We start from the raw sequence: 13,997 nt of genomic DNA on the forward strand, positions 1-13,997 counted from the left end.
GGAATGAGCATCCAGAGAGATTGGAGGGGCCAAGCAGAGGATAGTGTCAGCGAAACAAAGGTTGGATAATGTTTCCAGGAGAAGAGCATTGACCTGGCTGGGAATCAGAGGATCTGAATTCTAATCCCAGCTCTGCCTGCTGTATGATTTTCAGCAAGTCACTTAACTGCTCTGTGCCTCAGTTTCCTGATTTTCAAAATGGGGATACAACACCTGATCTCCTCCTATTCAGACTGTGAGTCCCATATGGGAACAGGGACTGTGCCTGACCTGATTAACTTGCATCTACTTCAGCACTTAGAATAGTGCTGGAAATATAGCAGTCAACAAATACCATAATCATCAATTACCCAGTTTCCATTAGGAAATTCATTCATCCAGTCAGTCATATTTATTGAGTGCTTACTGTGTGCAGACCACTGCATTAAGCACTTGGAAAGTACAATTTAGCAACAAAGAGAGACAATCGCTACCCACAACAGGCTCACGGTCTACAAGATGTATTGTCTTTTTCCTGATTTTAAACACTGGAAATCACCACATCCAAATTTTAAAAAGGGGCCACCACCTATATCTCTGCTAAATGCTCTTTTTTCCATGAGTTTGGAGGTTGGGCAGAAAGGATTCATTCATTCATTCATTCAATAGTATTTATTGAGCACTTACTATGTGCAGAGTACTGTCCTAAGCGCTTGGAATGAACTAGTCGGCAACAGATACAGTCCCTGCCGTTTCTACTATATTAGGAAAGAATCTCCAAAGTGTGGATGGTAGAATAAAGAATATGTCTAACAACCCTGTTATACTGCATTCTCTCAAGTGCTTAGTACAGTGCTCTGCACACAGTGAGCACTCTATCAATGACAGATGACAGCCTGCATTTTATAGCAGTGTGTCAAATGTGGAAACAACAGCTGTGTAGCTGCTATTGGTGGTACTTATTAGAGAGGGTACTGACAGAAGTCTTGCCAATAACTTCATCTGTAAAATAGGGATTGATGATAATAATAGTAATAATGATAATGGTATTTGTTAAGTACTTACTTTCCCAACAGCATATATTAAGCACTGGGGTAGATACAAGGAAATCGGGTTGGACACATTCTTTTTCCTAAGTAGGGTTCACATTCTCAAGTCCCATTTTACAGTTGAGGTAACTGAGGCCCAGAGAAATGAAGTGACTTGCCCATGGTCACACAGCAGACAAGTGGCAGAGCTGGGATAAGAAACTACGAGCACTGCTCTATCCACTGTGCCGTGAGCCCCAAGTGGGACGTGGACTGTGCCCAACCTGATCAGCTTGTATGGTATTTCATAGAGCTTTGTACAGTGTCCGGCACATAGTAAGCACTTCAACAAATACTATTAAAAGCAACCTAAGGGTATTTATCTAGCACAAGCCATTTCTTATTTAAAACAACTCAGGTTTAAGTCATGAGGATGGTGGGTTTTTACTTAAGCCCATCGGGGAAACCAGTTTTTAAAAACTTATGGGCTACTGAAAAAATACATCCATATATACTCTCTCTAAAAGGCCTAATATGAAACTGTTGCCATCTTCAGATAGTTAGATTATTTGGGTTATCGCTATGAAAATATAAAAATATCCTATATAGTCTCAGAAATATTTACTACTATTGATTGATTTTAGTATTTGGTAGTAACATGTATAGTTTTAAAACTAAAATATCATGAACAAACTATTAGTTCTCAATAAAATAGTGAAGGCAGGCAAATCAAAACAAATAAACTAAGCATTGACTCCAAGCATTCTACCTTTATTTTACTTTCAGTGCATGTCGATTGTGATTTTCAATATGATCCAGGCTAACGCAGTTGTATAGAACAGCCCATGGTAGATGGCAAGAAAAATAGGGTCAAAGAATTACAAATAAAAGGAAAATTGCATAACTTGATATTTTAATTGAATAAGGTGATATACCTAATTATTTTATCCAATGTCATAACATATGCTTTGAAAATGAAAATACTTGTTCTGTCCATTAAGATGCACAATGTACACTTCTAAACTCAACCAAATTCTTAAAAAAGAGAAAAAGTTATTTCAAGTCAGACAAAGTAAAATCAGTCCATTTAGAAGTTCAATCTCAGGTATGGAGAGTTTTGACAAGAAATAATGAGATTTTAATGAAATTTAATTAGATGGAATTTATTGAGTGCCTGTGTCTATAGCACTGTAATTAAGCACATGGGAAAGTGCAATAAAAATAAAGACAGTGTCCCTGCCCTTGAAGAGTTTATAATCCAAAGGGAGGGAGCAAGGGAGGAAAACACTGTATATTAGAGTAGACAGCAAGAAAATCAGCTACAACTAGAGTTAGCATGAGTATGGAAACATGAATAATGAATAGACGAAATACCATCATTCCTGCTCCACTACATTTGCACTGAGCTTTTGGATAGATTGCAGCAGTTGAATTTAAAAAGTTCTTCCAATACGTACAGCTGTCTGCATAAATTGCAGCGGGGTGTTGGAAGAAACAGGTACGCACCTATGTGCAGTGTTGGACATGGTATGACTACTATGGCGCCAGTTTTCCTTAATGCAAGGAACTTCAAGATTGTAACCCCCAAGGTATACAACTGACTGTCCATAAATTGATATATATATCAATGCTAAAACCTATCTCATGCACAAGGAACCAGGTCCCATATCCGAGTGAGAAGTTGTCCGGAGAATTGTGATGCATAGACTGGATCTGAAGTGCTGCCTGAATCTGGGGAGACTGTAAACAAGAGACTTAGGAAGAGCCATCTGAAGCACTGTGGCAAGGCTCCAGCCGTGAAGTATCCAAGATGTAGGCCAGGACTGAGCATGATGGAAATGGTCGAATCTCTTCGGGCTATTTTGTGGAGATTAATCACTTGGCAGTCACAAGCTCTCATGTAGGCACTGAGTGAATGGAGAAGAATAATTTAGAGTCAAGAAACACCGAGCTCTTAACTGAAGGGGCAGGATATCAATGAGATCAATTAACTGCAATGCATTTAGGGTTTATTTACAACTAAACTGCAAAGCCTCAGCCTCATCCATATTCAATCAGAGAAAATTGCGATTCATCCAAGATGCTACATGAGCCAAATTCAGGGCCGTGCACAGGGTGACATCATCTGAAAGGGCTGGAAATGAAGTGCAAATTTGAATATCATCTGTGTATAAGTGATAATTAAAGCATGGTGACTCAATAAATGCCAAGGGAGAAAGTAAATAAAAATGAAGAACAACAATGGGCTGAGTTGGTTGTTGCATCTGAAATAGAACAGAACCCCTTGGAACTTACCCGGATGACTAGGAGGGTGGGGAGTGAAATATTTTGTGCTTGACCCTTATCCCAAGCAGAAAAGATAACATTCCCTTTTGATTCCAAGAGCTCTCCCAATGGCCCCCTACTGCAACATAACTAAAACATACTCTGGGCTTCCAGACCCTACCATCTTAACTTCTTTCAAATGTGGGATCAGACCTGGTTTGGAAATAATAAGCACTCTGGTTCCAGTTCCTTCACCCTAGGGATGAAGAAATCTTTTCCATAACCAGCACTGCCATCATTTTCTCAGCTTCCCGAATATAATGTGGATTTCCTAAATCTCTCAAATCCAAACTTAGAGAAGCAGCTTGGCCTAGAGCATGAGCCCGGAACCTGGGTTCGAATCCTGGCTTTGCCTCTTGCCTTCTGTGAGATCTCAGGCAAGTCATATAATTTCTCTGTGCCTCAGTTTCCTCATCTATAAAATTGGGATTCAACACTTGTTCTCCCTCCCTCTCAGAGCATGATCCCTGAACTGGAGAGAGACTATGTCCAAATTGATTATCTTGTATCTAAGCATATAGTAGAGGGCATGGGACATAGTAAGCACGTAACAAACACCATAATTACTACTGCTTACGATGCAAATCAGAATCACATGGGAATGAAGCTATTATCTAAACTATGATAAGAGAAGTTCCCATTTTTACATAACAAGAAGATAAATTTTCCCTTCATCGCTGAGGGCCAACAATTGCTCCATCAACTACAGTATTTCAAGTATTTCTATTTTAAGCTATTGTGGTTTGGTTTGGAGGCCAAATCCATGCAGAGGCAAAAAGCACCATGACGGATGGGCCATTTTGCACTTGGACTCAAATTAATCAAGCAAAACCCTTCAAGATGATCTGATAAATGAGTCATTTGTAGTAGCTCTTGATTGGCAGTCTTTCATAGTTTAAATTATGAGGTCACCTAATCTTCCGACCAGGGGGCGATGCCAAGAAAGTGGGAGGTGGGACTTTCTGTGGAGTTTGGGAGAAAGGGACCCAGGTCGGCCATGGACACCCAGCCCGGGGAGCTGTGGACTGTCCACTAGGGACACGCACACATGTATTCTCCGCTGACCCAGTGACCCTTCAAGAGACAGAAAGGCCACTCCCCAGAGGTATCAGAGGGCGGGGGTCTGTCCCCCCACTCATCAGCCTGGGCTCCTGAGCAGTAGTCCAGGAGAGTGGGGAAGCCCTTCTCTTCCCTCTCTTCAGATCAGGAAAGTGACAAAAACTGAAACATTCATTCAGTAGTATTTATTGAGCACTTACTATGTGCAGAGCACTGTACTAAGAGCTTGGAATGTGCAATTTGGCAACAGATAGAGACAATCCCTGCCCACAGTCTAAACGGGGGAGACAAACAGCAAAGCAAAACAGAATAAAACAAAAACAAGACATCATCAAGATAAATAAAAATCAAGGCGATATACACCTTATTAACAAAATAAATAAGGTAATAAATAATATATACAAATGAGCACAGTGCTGAGGGGAGGGGAAGGGGGAAAAGTAGAGAGTGGGGGGAGGGGAGCAGAGGGAAGGAGGGGGCTCAGTCTGGAAGGTCTCCTGGAGGAGGTGAGCTCTCAGTAGGGCTTTGAAGAGGGGAAGAGAGTTATTTTGGCAGACGTGAGGAGGGAGGACAGAGGTAGCACGTGGGCCAGGGGTCAACGGCAGGATAGTTGTGAACGGGGGACAGTGAGGAGGTGAGTGGCAGAGGAGGGGAATGTACGGGGTGGGCAGTAGAAAGAGAGATGAGAGGTGAGGTAGGAGGCGGCAAGGTGATGGAGAGTTTTGAAGCCAAGAGTGAGGAGTTTTTGTTTCATGCGAACGTTGATAGGCAACCACTGGAGGTTTTTGAGGAGGGAAACCCATCTCTGGCAGGGGTCCACAGGAGAGATCGTGTCACCCCTTCAGGGAACAGAGCAGCCGCTCCAAAAAGGGGCATATTTTTAGATTGTTATTCCCCTGTTATCCCCCTAATTTCCACCCAAGTTGTCTTCCCAGAGCTTAAGTTATAGGCAGGGAACGGGTCCGCCAACTCTGTTGTATTGTACTCTCCCAAATGCGTAAAACAGTGCTCTGCACATTGAAAGCACTCCGTAAACACTACTGATTGATTGCTCTGCAGAAAGTAAACATTTAAATACTATTACTACTACTACTACTAAGATGCACAAGTCTTTATCAGTTAGATCTTTTTTCACCTGCCAACATAGACATTTTCATCTGCTAAAACATTTTACCGGTCCAGTCTACACTCTTTACTTCTCCAAGACTGTACCCGATGACACTGGAATTCTGCTCACTGAAGAAAAGCACTCCTGCCAGCTGCCTGATTTCTTCCTGGCTTGTCCTAACTGTTTTCGGGCTCTTGGCCTGAGTGCCTTGCCTGTGTTAATTTGCATAGAGCAGTCCAGGACAGTTGATTCCACACCTCCTTTAGCAACCTCCTGAAGTGCTCAAATGAACTCAATCATACTTGCTATTTATGGCACCACAGGTTTGAGAATTAAGTGTCTGAGTATTCTACAGTAGTATTAATATTAATTTTTAGATCGGCATCAGATCTACAAGTGTGGGCTGGTAGAACAAATGTACATTTCCTGAACCAAGTCTCTTCCTATTTGGGTCATTTATTTATATAATATGCACTTCTGAACTGATTAGCGGGAATGCCAATTATAGATTGAGGTTTTTTTTTCAGATAGGCTGGGGCAGCTCCCAAATCTCCCAAATCTTGGTGACTTGTAGTGCCATTTTTTGCAATATCCATAGCATTCTTTTTTCAATCACAATATTGATAAGGCATATCTGGGCAGCCTCCGGATGAAGCCTTCAATCAATGTGCAGATCTAATCCAAAGAAGCAGGGATAGAAAAGATGATGGTGGCTCTTTCCAAATGGGGCACTGACCTTTCCAATGTTAATGAGAATGACATTCCTTAAACTTCTCCCTTTGTAACCTAAATCTGTACTGAACTGAGCTTTTAACTAAATTTCCTTCTGAGTGGAAAACAGGGGGTGGGGTAAAATAGTCTTTTCCTAAATGAAACATTGCAGGGCACCTTGAGTGGTGCTTTCAGTCTTCAAAATAATGATCAACCCCACAATGATGTGATTTTGTCTGCCCAGAGTAGACATAGGCTACAGAAATAAGAGTAACATACTAAATATCTTGCTATTGGGTCAAGGCCTTTATTCCTTTTATTTTTTTTAAAGTATTTGTTAAGCGCTTACTATGTGCCAGGCACTGTACGAAACGCTGGGGTCAATCAATAGAAGCTAATCAGGTGACACACAGTCCATGTTCCACATGGGGCTCAGTGCCTTAATCCCCATTTTCCAGATGAGGTAACTGAGGCATGGAGAAATTAAATGACTTTCCCAAGGTCACACAAAAGACAAGCGACAGGGGCAGGATTAGAAACCAGGTTCTTCTGACTCCCAGACCCATGCTCTATCCACTAGGCCAGGCTGTTTCTCATGCTGAGCAGTTTGCCTCTAGACCAAAAGACAGAAGCCATGGAGGGTCTGGTACTTTTGTTCAACTAATTAGCTAAGGAAATAGGTTTGTGTGCTGCCATTTAAGGTCTGATGAAAAAGGAATATCACAAAATAAAATATCCTTTTAAAGCACCAGAGAAAACCAGCACCACTCACAGCGTGGAAGGAGACACGTGTTTTCCATGTATTTTCTGTTAGATTATTATTGATCCAATGTAAATCTACCAGTAATAACGGAGTCAAATGGCCTTTTTCCAGAGCACCTTTCTCAATATATTAACTGCTGTTTCTGATTAGGTTTGAAGTACACTGCACTGATGGAATAATGAACCCCTCTCTGGGACTGTGTGGGACAGGAAATTGAGCCATCAGCCTTCCTTGCTATTATTTCTGCATTTTCCTCAAGCTGTAAATCCATCAAATATGAAAAGAAGAGTATAAAGCATATGAAGAAGGAGGAAGTGGGAGGAGTTGTTTTATTTTGCACCCCAGGGTTTGCCCACAAATGATCAAAATGCATTCCGGAATGAAAACACCTGCCTTTGAACTATCTGAAGAGAATTCATTTGGTCACTTCAGACTGGAAATGAAGTGCAGCGAAGTTTTTCAGCAAAGCCCCAGATTCTTGTTTTAAGAAAGGTTCATCCTCTTTTGTCAGGAAGTTACTTTTGAATGAAATCTATTCTGAGAAGAGAGCTGTGGCCTGTTGAATAACCCACACTCAAACGCAAAAGGAGTTAATATAAAGATCAAGAAAATTGCATGAGACACATTATATCAAAACGCTTGGCAATCTCAAAAAAGCAGGATTCCTGAGTCAAATGAGAAGGAGCGGAATAAAATTCAATTCTATTTTTTCACTTTGCCTGTCAATTTTATGGCACTTCATTTAGAGCCAAATCTCCAAAGAATCAATTCAAATTAGCTTTACAGTTTTCCCCAAAGACTCTGCTTTTAAAATACATCAAAATGGAGCATGTGACACAATAAGAGAGTATAAAAGTCATTTTAACTAGTTTGAAGAAAAATGTCCTTTAATATGGAGACAAATATATGACCAGGCCAAAAAGAGCCTTTGAATTATTGGAAAAAAATATTAGATAAAATCCAGAGCTATATATTCATGGCATGCGACATCTCTTCAAGGAGATATTTTTCCTGCAGAAAGAATGACACATGAATGAGCCAAAAATGGAGTCAACATCACAGCATGGAGAGAAACCAGCTGCCCTGATGAAGTAGCTCAGGTGCAGGATACACCTTTTTCTGGAGAGATTTTCCTTCTTTGGGTTATGGCTGCATTAACAACCAGACAGTTGCTAGTCACAAGTCTATCAAATTTTTCAGAGGCATACAAAGAAGACTAATGACCCTCTACCAGCCAATGAAACAAAGCACTTTGCCTCTATCACCAGCACATGATCCCTGCAAAGGTGAATATTGACAAAGGATTTGGACAAATTCATTGCAGCTGTGCAAACAAGCTGATTATTAATAGAGGGTGTCAAAACAGAGGTTGTTAGTGATGCTGAAATGTGGAAAAAAAATATATTGGACCTTGGAGGATGACCAAACTAAAACATGAAACATTGGCTCATAATTAGCAACATCATCTTCTTCTCCTGAATTACTGAAAGGTATTATCAATTACTATCAATGAGTGAAGCAGTGTGACACAGTGGAAAGGACATGGGCGTGGGAGTCAGAGGACCTGGGTTCTAATTCTGGCTCCTCCACTTACCTGCTGTGTGACCTCGGGCAAGTCTGAGCCTCAGGTCCCTCATCTACAAAATAGGGATTCAATGCCTGAGCTCCCTCCTATTTCAAATGTGAGTTCCATATGGGATCTGATTATCTTGTGTCTACCCCAGCATTTAGTATAGTGCTTGGCACATAGTAAGCACTACACAAATACCATTGTTAACAACAACAATAATAATAATAATGCTCTTAAGATCTATACAATGCGTTTGGCATGCTTTATATCATTGTGCAGCATTATAACCTGAAAAATGTTCAGAGCACTGTAGCTATTTGAAACACTGCAATGACAATTCCTTGATAGTCTCCAAACTAGTGAGCAATCAGTAGATTCAAAAGTAGCAACCACCAGTGAGATGACAATGTCAGGATTCTGGAGGATAAAGATCTCTACAAGAAGTTTCAAGACTACATCATGGAAGCTCTGGCAGAGCAAAGAATTCCATCTACATAGACCAACTTAACAAAGAATGTCTTTGATCAATCAATCAATCAATCAATGGTATTTATTGAGCAGTTATTGTGTGTGAAACATTGTCCTACGTACTTGAGGGAGTATAATGCAACAGAACACGTTCTGTTAACATGTTCCCTGCCCACACGGAGCTTACAGTTTAGAATGGAAGACAGACATTAAAATAAATTATAGATATGTACATAAGTGCTTTGGGGCTGAGGGGGTGGTGAATAACACGAGCCTTAAGGGTAGAGTTCCAAGTGCATTGGCAATGCAGAGGGAGTAGGGGAAATGACAGGTTGGTTGGGGAAGACCTTGGAAGATGTGATTTTAGGAAGGTTTTGAAGGAGGGGAGAGTGGTGGTCTTAAATACTTTTACCTGTGTCACCCTAGTTAGAGTATAAGATCCTTTGGGAAGGAAGGTGTCACTTGCTTCTTTGTGCGCCCCAAATATTAAGTACTGGGCATTGCAACCAGGATGTGCTCAATAAATACTACTACTACAACTATTAAAATGGTAGTTACAGTGTTATTTACTAATATTTCACATTCAGTTTTTACCAGTCCAGAACTATGAAGAAAACTTAGGTTTGGAACTCTTTTATCTTATGGAATTTTCTGGTGCTCAGGTTTTAGAAGTGTGGGCGTTAGATGTTGGATATAGCAAGATCTTCATTTTCCTAGGTGACTCCAAGGAAATAAATGACTGACCAATCTTTTGAAAGGCACTCAACTCTATTTAAGAATCATCCTGGTATCTGAGGTATAGGAAATAGTATCTTGTTCTTTGTGCAGTGCTGTTACTTTTCCAAAAGACTTTCACTGATATTCTCTCATTTTAGCCTTATAACATCCCTGGGAGGTAGGATGAGGTAGGTATCATTATCTCATCTTTACAGATAAAGAAACAGAAGCACAGAGAAGTTACATGACTTCCCAAGGTCACACAGCAGGTCAGAGCAGAGGTGGTTTGAATATGTACATGAATATCATGCTGAAAAAGAGACTCTTCATAGGGGAAAAGTGAGATTCTTGTGGAATGTGCTATCAGGTCTGGGAATAAAGAGATGTTAAGCAAACTTGAGGTACATATCAGAATTGAACTTCTACAACAACTAATACTCAGATAATGTGGGTGTTAGTGCTGCAGACCTTAATTATTTGGAAATGATGGATTCCACTAGTCTTCATGTTTCAGCATCATGGAGAGTAAATTGTCAGTGTTTATGTATTTCATTCTTATCATTCTTTAAATGGGGGTATTGGTATTTGCTGAGCGACTACTGAGTTCAATGCACTAAATTGAAGAAAGTACACAGAAGCTCGACAACCTTTCCCCCCTTATTTCAAATCTTACATTCCTGAACTTTACCCTTTCAAAAGTAAGCTGATATAAAGGAGGAGAGAAAGTCCCTCTTTTGTGCCTGAGCCCTTTGATTAATGGTACTTAGGGTTTCTGCTTGGAAAATGTTACTGCTCATTTCCATGAGGGCAGTGACACTCACAGACCACAGTGAAAACACCATGTGGGAGTGTAGAGCACATGTGAGATATCTTTAAAAGCGTTGTTGTTTTTTGAGAAGCTCATTATTCACTTAATTATTCATTCTGTTTATTTACAGTACCATTATTATACATAAATATGGTGCAAATCCCTAGAATCCTCAAACACCAGATGCTGGTTTCTCTCTGAAGTCCCAGAAGGCATAGCCTAGCCATCATTGAGAACTAACCCAACAACAACAACAACAAAAAAACCCAATTAAATTTGTGCCAGCACATTCATTTCCCAAAGACCAACCCCGTAAATTTGTAGGATTCCAATCACCTCCCTTCCTCCTTTTGCAAAAATTGAAAGGGTAATCAGTATTTTAAATCACAGCTACAGCTAGACTGAACTTTGCATTTACAGAGCACATTATTATCAGTATTATAACTAGCATTTATTTCATGCTTATGAAGTGTAAAGTACCAGTATCAGGAGCAGGAGTGATTACAACTCAATTAAGACAGATCCCTGTCCCACAAAGTGCCCCCAATCTAAATAGGGAAGGACAGACCCATAGACCAATAAGAACATAATCCAATCAACAATGTGCTTTCCTTCTTAACTGCCATCTTCAATCACTCATTCTCTGATGGCACCTTTCTTTCAGCCTACAAACAAGCTCAAGTCTTGCCCATGCTAAAAAAAAAACTCTAGTTCCCAGTGCATTCCCCCTCTCTTGCCCATTTCTTTGCTCCATTCCCATCCAGCCTTCTCAAATGGGAGATCTATATGTATAGTCCTCCTATATATACACATAGACATGTATGCATATACAGAAGGTATGTACATATATATCTCCCGTGTGTGCACGTGTACACACATGGACACACATATATGGGAGGTATATGCACATATACCTGCTGCCTCCACTTTCTATTCTTTAACTCCCTTCTTAATAATTATGGCATTTGTTAAGCCCTTACTATATGTCAAACACTCTTCTAAGCACTGGGGAAGATACAAGATAATCAGATCAGACAGAGTCTGCCAAATGACACCCTAGTTTCCTGCTACACTCCACTAAGACCACACTCTCCACGGTCATCAAGGACCTCCTCCTTGCCAAATATAATATTCTACTCTGCCTGGATTTCTCAGTCCCCTTTGACAGTGTGGACCATTGTCTTCTGCTGGAAATGCTATCTAATCCTGATTTTCATTCTTCTGGTTCTCCTACCATTCTGGCTGCTCCTTCTCAGTCCCTCTCACTGGCTCCTCTGCCACCTCTCCTTCCCCAGCTCTGAGTTTGGGGCTGTGCAGCTGTGAGTTTCTTTCACCCTTCGTCCCTGTGGGGGCAGGCTCAGCCCCCATAGAGACAGATGGGTGAGAGCAGCCCCAGTCCATCACAGCCCCCATTAGCTCATTTTCAAAGATGAGGAAATTTCGCCCTCAAGTTATGAACAACGAACAAAAAACTTGTTCCTTCTTCAAATGGCATTTTCTTGTCCCAACTCTCTATTTAGCTCATGTACGTAGAATTATATTACATGGGCCAGCATATTCACCCAGCATATTTCAGAGTTGCTGCAAACACCTAAACACATAAACTCACTATTGATCCAAACGGAGCTGGAACCTGATGACAAACCTAAATCCTGCCTACCCAGATATGAGTCGACATCCAAAAGATCAGCAACAAGCATAAAATGACCCTCAGAAATCGGGAGTTCTGGGCCCAGGTGCTCCAGGGAAGGAGGAGGAGATACGAATTAAAACCAGAGGTTTCCTGGATTTCCACCACCCAGTATCCACCAGATTCTTAAACTGGCTTTATCTGTTCCCTTTCCCTTGCAACATTTCATCCTTCTTTCCAATCAAGGTACCACTTTCATTTAGGCTAGGCTGTGAGCAGTCCTCCCTGGTCTCCTGCCCCTCCACTGGAGAAATGGGTAGAGAAGAGCCAGAACATTCCAAGACTGATCTCTGGAGGCTGCCAGCTCCAAAGGAAGGATGTGTGAAAGGCATTTTCACACATGGGAAACAGCATGTTGTAGTTGAAAGAGCATGGGTCTGGGAGCCAGAAACTTATGGGTTCTAATCCCGGCTCCACCACTTGTCTGCTGTGTGGTCTTGGGCAAGTCACTTCATTTCTCTGGGCCTCAGTTTGTAAAAAGGCGATTAAGACCATGAGCCCCATGAGGGACAGGGAATTTGCTTGTATCCACCCCAGAACTTAGTACAATACGTGGCACACAGTAAGTGCTTAACAAATACCACAATTATTATTATTTTCCCTCATTGTCACTGCAGGCAGTAATCTGCTTTGGAGCCACAGCAGCTCCCAATCAACAGACATCTATGCTCATTTCCTCTATGCGTGTGTGTGTGTGTGTGTGTGTGTGTGTGTGTGTGTGTGTGTGGAGAAGCAGGGAGCGGGGAAAGGGTAAAGAAAAGTCCAGGTAAGCAGCAGCAGGCCACTGGGGGATTGAAGGCCTCTCAGTAAAACAGTAAAACTTTCCCCATTAGTGTTATTCCTTTGTAGTTTTCCTCCTCCTCCCTTCTCTAGTATGCAGCTTGTTTTATACTCACTGTTGTTTGTCCAGTGTCCAACAGCAATGTTCACCATGAGCTAGGAACAGTCTGTCCGGCACCTATTCCATTAGAGCAGCTCACTGTGAGTAAATCAGTAATCTCCAATTCTCTCTCTCTTAACTAGAGTCCTCTTGTCTCCAACTTCTTGAGGAAAGGGATTGAATCTCTACTTCTTATGTTCTTCAACAGCTCTCTACACACGGAAAGCACTTAATACCAGGGACAATGATAATAATACAGGTTTGGCAAAGCTGAAGGATGATTTGATTTCTAAAGGAAGAAAGCTAAGTACTTTCCCTATTTAATAACTATTTTGGGATTGCATAATTACAAAGTTAAGTGGATTCTGTTTAGTGCATTACACTCAATTAATCTATGGTATTTACTGAGCACTTACTAAGTGCAAAGCACAGCACTGCACTACGGGCTTGGGAGAGTAAATACAACAGATTTACCAGACACATTTCCTACTCTTGACAAGCTTACAGTCTAGAGTCAAGCTTATTCAAACAAAACCTGCAGAGAAAGTCCAATTATGTATATTCTTTAGTTTATGGAATTCAAATCAAAATTTTTTCTGTTTGGACTAAGAAAATGTTTTTTCTGCTTCAATGTCCTAACGTCAATGACGATATCGGTAAGAATTCACCCAGTCATGGATCACACCATCATGCTTTGAGCATGCTGATTTTTTGTTTCTTTTTGAGCTAGAAAGGAAGTGCTGATAGAACTATGACAGGAACACAACAGGGAACTAAGCAACAATGAAAACAGTTTATAGGTTGAAGAACCAACAAAAAACAAATGTGGTTGAGTTCTGCTCAGGCTGAAAACAACAATTATTAACCCCAAAATTATAAAAAAAAATAAAC

The 13,997-nt window shown here is 40.9% G+C and overlaps 1 protein-coding gene across 1 annotated transcript in view; it reads right to left on the bottom strand.

The window, feature by feature from the left end:
- Window positions 1-1,757: 1,757 nt before the first annotated feature.
- Window positions 1,758-13,997, bottom strand: part of EFCAB11 (EF-hand calcium binding domain 11) — a 108,987-nt gene continuing 96,747 nt past the window's right edge. Inside the window, exon 7 of the transcript XR_485608.2 lies at window positions 1,758-2,914. The gene's annotated coding sequence lies outside the window, so the exon portion shown is untranslated. The remainder of the gene's footprint in view (window positions 2,915-13,997) is intronic.

The sequence above is a fragment of the Ornithorhynchus anatinus genome, chromosome 1 (genome assembly GCF_004115215.2).
Source record: "Ornithorhynchus anatinus isolate Pmale09 chromosome 1, mOrnAna1.pri.v4, whole genome shotgun sequence".
In the NCBI taxonomy this organism is placed as follows: domain Eukaryota; kingdom Metazoa; phylum Chordata; class Mammalia; order Monotremata; family Ornithorhynchidae; genus Ornithorhynchus; species Ornithorhynchus anatinus.